We start from the raw sequence: 8,695 nt of genomic DNA, 5'->3' as shown, positions 1-8,695 counted from the left end.
GATCCAAACCTTCTATTTTGGGGGGGAAAAGGTTACTGAAGATTATAAAAGAAATCTATAGCCATTGTGGAAGTTATGGAATTTCCAAAAAAGAGGGGAAACTTACTACGGATGAATAGCCACTATTATAGTTTTGGTGTGTGCCCTTCTAGTTTTTAAATTTTTCTATAGAGGAGTTTTATCTGTTTTGTTTTTAACCTGAGACTGTGTCCAACCCTTTGTGTCTTTTTTTTTTTTTTTGAAACAGGATCTTGCTGTGTTGCCCAGGCTGTAGTGCAGTGGTGCAATCATAGCTCACTACAACCTGAAACTCTTGGGCTCAAGCCATTCTCCTGCCTCAGCCTCCCGAGTGGCTGGGACTACAGATGTGCACCACCACATCCGGCTAATTTTTTCTAATTTTAGTACAGAGGGGTCTTGCTCTTGCTCAGGCTGGTCTCAGACTCCTGGCCTCAAGCGATTTTCCCAACTTGGGGCTCCCAAAGTGCTAGAATTATAGGCATGATCCACCATGCCTGGCTGGGGAATTTTGTCTTAATTCCTACAAAAGACTGAGCTACCAGCAGTGGAGTATTTTGTAGTTGCACAGACTTAACCTCAGATCATGCTGACTCCATAGGTCTGGTTTCATTCTGTTTGGAACAAAATTGCCCTTTGTGGTGGCCTCACATTTTAGTGTGGTTGTGCAAAAGTGACAGATCCATGGCCCTTGGAAAAATTTGGATGGGGAAGTGGGTACTACACTTTGGTCTAGGCTGAGGCCAGAGTTAGTCTCCATGACAGTTCACAGGGAGGAGGGGCGTGCATTAGCAGTAGGCTGCAAACCACTGGAGACGTTCTTGGTTTTTTGCAGAGCAAGTAGCAGGGATCATAAACTCCCCTGTCCTCATTCTCAGTGGAAATTGCTATTTCTTATCTTGCCAAGAAAATGGAAGCCCACAGAAGAGACCTTTCCATCCTTCCACCAAATGGACTGATCTTCCCGAGTTCGTACCCATACATACACTCTGCCTTCCCTCTTGGCACGTGGCCGAACAGTCCTGGCTCCTATCAGATGTACCGGACCCCCGTCACCTCTCACGTGCTCCCACAGTGTCCCCCTCTCTCCCTTGCATCTTCCAGTTCTTCCCTCAACAGGAATCTTCCCCAGTGGCACAACTTTCTGTGTCTGCTCCCACCTTTAGAAACTACCCTTTGGTCTTTGACCTCATGTCGCTCTTAGCTACTGTCCCATTTCTCTTGTTCCTCTCTACAGCAAAATTCCTTGAAAGAGTCATCCATATTCCTTCTTCACTTCTCTTTCCTCCTTCCCATTCGAGCCAGGCTTTTGCCTCCAATATGCCACTGAGACAGCCCTCATCAGTCAGCAGGGCTCCTCAAACGCGGCTCGAATACTCCCGGCCTGGGCCATTGGCCTTCCTGGGAGGGCTTCCCTGACCTCGTAGCCCCTAGCTATGCCTTGTTTTCCTTTTTTTCAAAGGTATTACTCCATGACATTATTATGTAAGTTTTACTTTCTCCATTGTCTGTATCTATTGTCTGTGTACCATAAACTCCTCGAGGTGGGGGTTGTCTTGTTCGCTGGGCCTAACAAGTGCCTGATAACACAATAGGTACTCAGTGGATATTTGTCGACAATAAAATAAAACTCAGTGCAAGCAGGACAAGGTATGGATGATCAGCTGATAATTGATAGGGGAACGTAGGGCTTGAGGCAAAGTGGAAAGGGCAGGTCTTGCCCTAAAGCCTTCCAGTTCCCGGGCATGACAAAACTAACCTAACGAAAAATACCACTCTGTGGACATAGCCAGAACCCTTCAACAGGCTACCAATTGGGAGGTGGGGGGCCTGATTTACAAAACTCATAGAATGTTGGAGTTGGGAATCTCGTTGGGGTGACTGTAGAGAAGGACCTCTCAGTCCAGAGAAACTCACATCAGGAGTGACATGGTTGTCACACGTGACCCACCCACCCCACCCCAACCTGAGGATGCCTTGGCATGAATTCTCCACTATTGAACCAAAGCTGCATCTTGCTAGGTTTATGTACTTGAAGGCAAGTCAATTTTTTACCTCCAGGTTCAATAAGGCCTCCTATTGAGAGGCCGAGGTGGGCGGATTACTTGAAGCTAGGAGTTCTATCTTACCGTAAGCTATGATTGTGCCTATGCATGCCAGCCTGGGCAAAAGAGCGGAGACCCTGTCTCAAAAAAAAAAAAAAACAAAAAACAAAAAACAACAACAACAAAATAAGGCTTCCTATTTTCAGGTTGCCCTCTGCAGACTGGCAGAATCTTAGCTGAAAAATAACTTAAACGTGGCACTGGGCTGGGAAGACTTCTGAACAAAGGTTATTTGGGCACCACTGGCATGGAAATGAGATGGCCTATGGAGATGTTAGTAGAATTGCTCACTTTATACATAAACCTTGATTTCCCTATCTTCCCCTATATTATATTGTGAACATTTTTGTCACTAAACATTCTTTGAACCTATTGACCTCACAGCTTGCAAATGCTGCTCAATCCTGATGAGAGCTCCAGCCAGAAAAATGGTCACCTTCACCCCCATCCCTCCTCAGACTGTTCTGCATCTTTCCGGAGAGTTGTTCATAGCAACCCCCGCCTAAACTGGGTGATTCCCTCTTATATTTATAGGATCTTGTGGGCTGGGTATGGTGGCTCATGCCTATAATCCTAGCACTCTGGGAGGCTGAGACAGTAGGATCGCTTGAGCTCAGGAGTTTCAGACCAGCCTGAGCAAGAGACCCCATCTCTATTAAAAATAGAAAAAATTAGCTGGGTATAGTGGTGTGTGCCTATAGTCCCAGCTAGCTACCCAGGAGGCTGAGGCAGGAGGATTCCTTGAGCCCGGGAGCTGGAGGTTGCAGTGAGCTAAAATGACACCTCTGAGGTCGGGCACGGTGGCTCACGCCTGTAATCCTAGCACTCTGGGAGGCCGAGGCGGGCGGATCCTTTGAGCTCAGGAGTTCGAGACCACCCTGAGCAAGAGCGAGACCCTGTCTCTACCAAAAATAGAAAGAAATTGGCCAAACAACTAAAAATAGAAAAAATTAGCCGGGCATGGTGGCACATGCCTGTAGTCCCAGCTACCTGGGAGGCTGAGGCAGGAGGATTGCTTGAGCCCAGGAGTTTGAGGTTGCTGTGAGCTAGGCTGACGCCACAGCACTGTAGCCCAGGCAAGAGAGTGAGACTCTGTTTCAAAAAAAAAATAAAAATAAAAAAATTAAGTGACACCTCTGCACTCTAGCCAGAGTGACAGGGCAAGACTCAAAAAAAAGGGTCTTGTTGATATCTCCCTAAGGGAGAGGTGGCCCTACACACCCTGAGGAATCTACCCTTCTCCCCATCCTCAGCCCCCAGAAGCAAGAGGGAAAAGCAGGCCCACTTAATTTAGCCTAGAAACCATTCCACAGCCATCCAAAGGCTACAAAGACCCCTCCCCATCCCCTCTTTCCCTGGGACAGGGGGAAAGAGAGGCCCTGCTGAGAAATGGAATATCTCTGGGGCTCTGGAGATTACCGTATTTGCCAAGAATGAGGCATACGACATATGACAGCCCAGGGTTAAACCCAGGGTTTTGGTTTATCTCCTTCAATCTTCACAGCCACCCATATGGTCCATCCCATCATTACCCGCATTTTGCAGATGACCTATATCAGCTGGCATGATGTCAGGTAGAATGCCAAGACCTACTGCTTTGCAAATTTTGCAAGCCTCAACACTCATTAATTCCCACAACAATCCTAAGTTATCTGGTAATTTTATCTCCATCTTGCAGATGTTTTACCCTCAGTAGGTTCCCCAAAGTACAAATTAGTTTCTGGTCCAGCCGACTAACCACGACTCTACCAACTTCTCGCAAGCCTAACCATAGATCTGCGGACCCACCTTCTAAATGAGACCCAAGTTCTCCAACAGGCATCCGTTATTGGGAGCTCAGTGACACACAAGCACACTCATTACTCCGCACGCGGGGACCACCCGCTTGCCCCACTCCCAGCACACACAGACCGGCAGGGCTGGAGAGTGCAACCTCCTTGACTGTCCAGCATGACTTCCTCCATCATCCCAAGCCACATACCACCCTCTGACACTCCCGCCTCGACCACTCCCCCAAGACCACCTCTGTACACCCAGCACTTGGGGAAACCAGGTACACTGTGGTGAAGGTTCTACATCCCTCCAACCCAACAAGTTTTCATACCTGGGAAGAATCCAACGGGAGAGAGCTGGAAACCACTGCTGTCTGAGGAAGACAGTAGGCCTTACATAGATCTAAGCTGGCCCCACCCATGCCTGCCACCTTCCTGATCTAATCAACTGCGCTCCCACCCTGGGGCCGGTTTAATCCTCTTTCTCTGGTTGGGAGAGGCTGCGTTGGAGCTTGTCCTTGGTTCTTCTCACACTCACCTCAGGTCCCTTGTTCTGATGCCCTGTCTGAGCAGGCTGGTCTGGCGCACACTCCTATGCTGTGGAGGCACACGGGACCAGGACGCTGGGCCAGCCCACCCTGGCATCCCCCATCAGGAGAGAGGACATGACATTGGCAAGACAATTCTAAAACTCATCCGGAAGAATAGAAAATATGAGAACATAGAAGGAAATTCAGAAGAAAAGAAAGAAATGAAACAAGTGCCATGGCCAGGCGTGGTGGCTCACGCCTGTAATCTTAGCACTCTGGGAGGCTAGGCAGGTGGATCTTTGAGGTCAGTAGTAGTTCAAGACCAGCCTGAGCAAGAGCAAGACCCTGTATCTACTAAAAATAGAAAAATTAGCCGGGCATGGTGGCACACGCCTGTAGTCCCAGCTACTCGGGAGGCTGAGGCAGGAGGATCGCTTGAGCCCAGGAGTTTGAGGTTGCTGTGAGCTAGGATGACATCACGGCACTCCATCCCATCTGGGTGAGAGAGTAAGACCCTGTTTCTAGAAAGAAAATCTATTGTTTATAAACCACCCAGTCTATTGTATTTTGGTATTACATCTCAAATATGGTAAGGGGGAAAAGGAAAAACCCAGCAAAGCAAAAAAGACAGAATGTATCCAGATTTGTAAGAATGATTATATTAGGGTGGTAAGATTAAAAGGAACTTTATTTATTTATTTATTTATTTTTTGAGACAGAGTCTCACTCTGTTGCCCGGGCTAGAGTGCCGTGGCGTCAGCCTAGCTCACAGCAACCTCAAATTCCTGGGCTCAAGCGATCCTCCTGCTTCAGCCTCCCGAGTAGCTGGGACTACAGGTGCGTGCCACCATGCCCAGTTAATTTTTTATATATATTTTTAGTTGTCCAGCTAATTTCTTTCTATTCTTTTAGTAGAGACGGGGTCTCGCTCTTGCTTAGGCTGGTTTCGAACTCCTGAGCTCAAGCAATCCGCCCACCTCAGCCTCTCAGAGTGCTAGGATTACAGGCGTGAGCCACCACGCCCGGCCAAAAGGAACTTTTTTTAAAGAGCACACCATAAAACCTTTTGTTTGATAAATGTACTTCAGTAGTTGAAGGAAAGACACAGAGAAGGGAAAAAAAGCTGTCAATGAAAACAAAAGACAACAGGAAAGAAAGGGGAGTTGAGAGGCCAAGAGACAGCAGCAAGGCAGACAAGGATGCATGCAGAGAAAGACGCCAGACGGTCGTAGGCAGGAGAGCAGTGAGCGATTCAGAAAGTGAGAGACCCACTCGGGACCAGGAGACAAGTGAGACCCAAGGCAGATGAGAAGAGAGGGATGCAGGGGTGGGAAGAATCAGTTCATCCAGCTCATCTATACATTTGACTTTTTCAAAAAAATATAACCCTCCAGATTAAAAAACTGGAGAAAAAGTAGTTGCTATCAAATTTTAGATATAATAATATATTTATTCCTATCTAAAGTTTGAAAATGCTTGAAGTTCTTTATAATTTCTCTTTTCTTCATCTTCCATAGACAAAGTGCTAAGTTCCTGGTCTGAAAAGTGAAAAGCATTACATTTCATTTTGCAAAAATAAAAACTACTTTGAGAATTAGCACTATCAAAAATTCCTGAATCACGCTTGGTAATCCCAGCACATTGGGAGGCCAAGGCAGGAAGATCACCTGAGGCCAGGAGTTTGAAACTATCCTGGGGAACAAAAGGAGCCCCTGGCCTGGCATGGTGACTCACACCTGTAATTCTAGCACTCTGGGAGGCCGAGATGGGAGGATCGCTTGAGGTCAGGAGTTCGAGACTAGTCAGAGCAAGGTCGAGAACGCATTTCCACCAAAAATAGAAAAAATTAGCCAGGCGTAGGCCGGGCGCTGTGGCTCGCGCCTGTAATCCTAGCACTCTGGGAGGCCGAGGCAGGTGGATTGTTTGAGCTCAGGAGTTTGAGACCAGCCTGAGCAAGAGCAAGACCCCGTTTCTACCAAAAATAGAAAGAAATTAATTGGACAGCTAAAAATATATACAAAAAATTAGCTGGGCATGGTGGCACATGCCTGTAGTCCCAGCTACCTGGGAGGCTGAGGCAGGAGGATCGCTTGAGCCCAGGAGTTTGAGGTTGCTGTGAGCTAGGCTGACGCCACGGCACTCTAGCCCGGGCAACAGAGTGAGACTCCGTCTCAAAAGAAAAAAAAAAATTAGCCAGGCGTGGTGGTGCACACCTGTGGTCACAGTCCCAGCTACTCAGGAGGCTGAGAGAGGAGGATGGCTTAAGCCCAGGAGTTTGAGGTTGCAGTGAGCTAGGCTGACACCACTGCACTCTACTTGGGGCAACAGAGTGAGACTCTGTCTCAAAAAAATAAAACAAAAAAGGAGACCCTGTCTGAACAAAAACTTAGCCATGTGTGTGCTGGCATGTGCCTATAGTGCCCCAGCTACTCGGGAAGCTGAGGTGGGAGGATCGCTTGAGCCCAGGAGTTCCAAGCTACAGTGAGCTATGACTGTGCCACTGCACTCCAAGCCTGGGTGACAGAGCAAGACCCTAACTCTTAAAAAAAAACAAAAAAAAATATATTTTAGTTTCTTAACTCCAAGCATATCTATTTCATACATGCCCTGCGACCTGGCCGAACCTCAGAGGAGGACCAGATGGGGTCCTGTGGCTAGACCCTGAGCCTTAAAAATTATTTTCCCAAGAAACTAGCCCTCGCTATCGGGGATTGGATACACCGTTATTATTGATAGCTTCACTTATTGTTCCCCTCCAATGTACCCCACTGCACTTGTTCTTTGCATATACCACCATTAATTTTGAAAATGATAAAAACAGTGGACATGGGTTGAGGCCCTACTGTGTTAGGCACAGCTGCAAGCACTTGAAGTGTATTTACTATTTAATCCTCACAACAGCCCTGCATAGTACTATCTTGTATTATTAGTATCCCCATCTTGGGGAGACAGAGAGTTAAGTGTCTGGTCCAAGTAGGTATTATTCACCATTTCAGAGACGAGGAAAACAGCATGCAAAGAAAGTAAATAACTTGTCCGAGAACACCCAGCTGGTAACGGGCAGAACCAAGGGTTCACGAGCAGATCTGTCTGACACTGACGCAAAATCAAAGCCCTTTGGAGGCTGGGGGGATGTAAATGAGTCAAGGTCCCCTCCTTACAGGGGAAGGTGGTGATAAAGAACACCCAGTGATGGTGCAGAGGTGTCAGGGCCAGAAAAGGCCAGTGCTAGTGGGTTCCTGGAGCCCAGCCTGGCTGCTGCACCCTTACTATGGTTCTGGAAGCTCCTGATTCCTTAAATTAAACCCCTCTCAGCTTAACATAGCTGGAGCAACCGAGTGCAGTGGCTCATGCCTGTAATCCCAGCACTTTGGGTGGCCGATGGAAGGATGGCTTGAGCCCAGGAGTTGGAGGTTGAGGTCGCAGCGAGCTATGATTCCACCACTGCACTCCAGCCCAGACAACAGTGAGACTGTCTCAAACAAACAAAAAAGCTGGAGCAGGCCGGGCACGGTGGCTCACGCCTGTAATCCTAGCTCTCTGGGAGGCCGAGGCGGGCGGATTGTTTGAGCTCAGGAGTTCGAAACCAGCCTGAGCAAGAGTGAGACCCCCGTCTCTACTAAAATTAGAAAGAAATTAATTGGACAACTAAAAATATATAGAAAAAATTAGCCGGGCATGGTGGTGCATGCCTGTAATCCCAGCTACTCGGGAGGCTGTAGCAGGAGGATCACTTGAGCTCAGGAGTTTGAGGTTGCTGTGAGCTAGGATGATGCCACGGCACTCTAGCCCGGGCAACACAGTGAGACTCTGTCTCAAAAAAAAAAGCTGGAGCAGAAGGTCTCTATTAGGGGCAATTTTGCCCTGAGGGGATATTTGGCAAAGCCTTGAGACATTTTTGGTTGTTATAACTGGGAACAGGAAGTACAATGGCATCTAGCGGGCAGAGGCGAGGGGTGCTGCTAAAGACCCTACCATGCACAGGACCGACCCCATAACAAAGAATGATGCAGCCCAGAGTGCCATTAGTGCCCTGGGTGAGAAATCCTACCTGGGGTGTTTTTGTTTTCTTCGAAACTGGTAGAGGCTACCACTTTGCAACTTCTGCCCTAAATCTGTGTTCCATCGACTGTGTAGTACGGCTCTCCACTCCTCAGGAAGCTCACCGTGTGAAGAATGATCCCTCTCTCCATAAGACATGGGAAAGTGACCTTAAGGAAAGTCAAGTGATCACTTTCTTCTTCAAGTTCCCAGAGGAGCAGATTGGGGA

This window comes from Propithecus coquereli, unplaced genomic scaffold (genome assembly GCF_000956105.1).
Source record: "Propithecus coquereli isolate 6110/MARCELLA unplaced genomic scaffold, Pcoq_1.0 Scaffold87, whole genome shotgun sequence".
NCBI lineage: Eukaryota > Metazoa > Chordata > Mammalia > Primates > Indriidae > Propithecus > Propithecus coquereli.
This window is presented reverse-complemented; position numbering follows the sequence as displayed.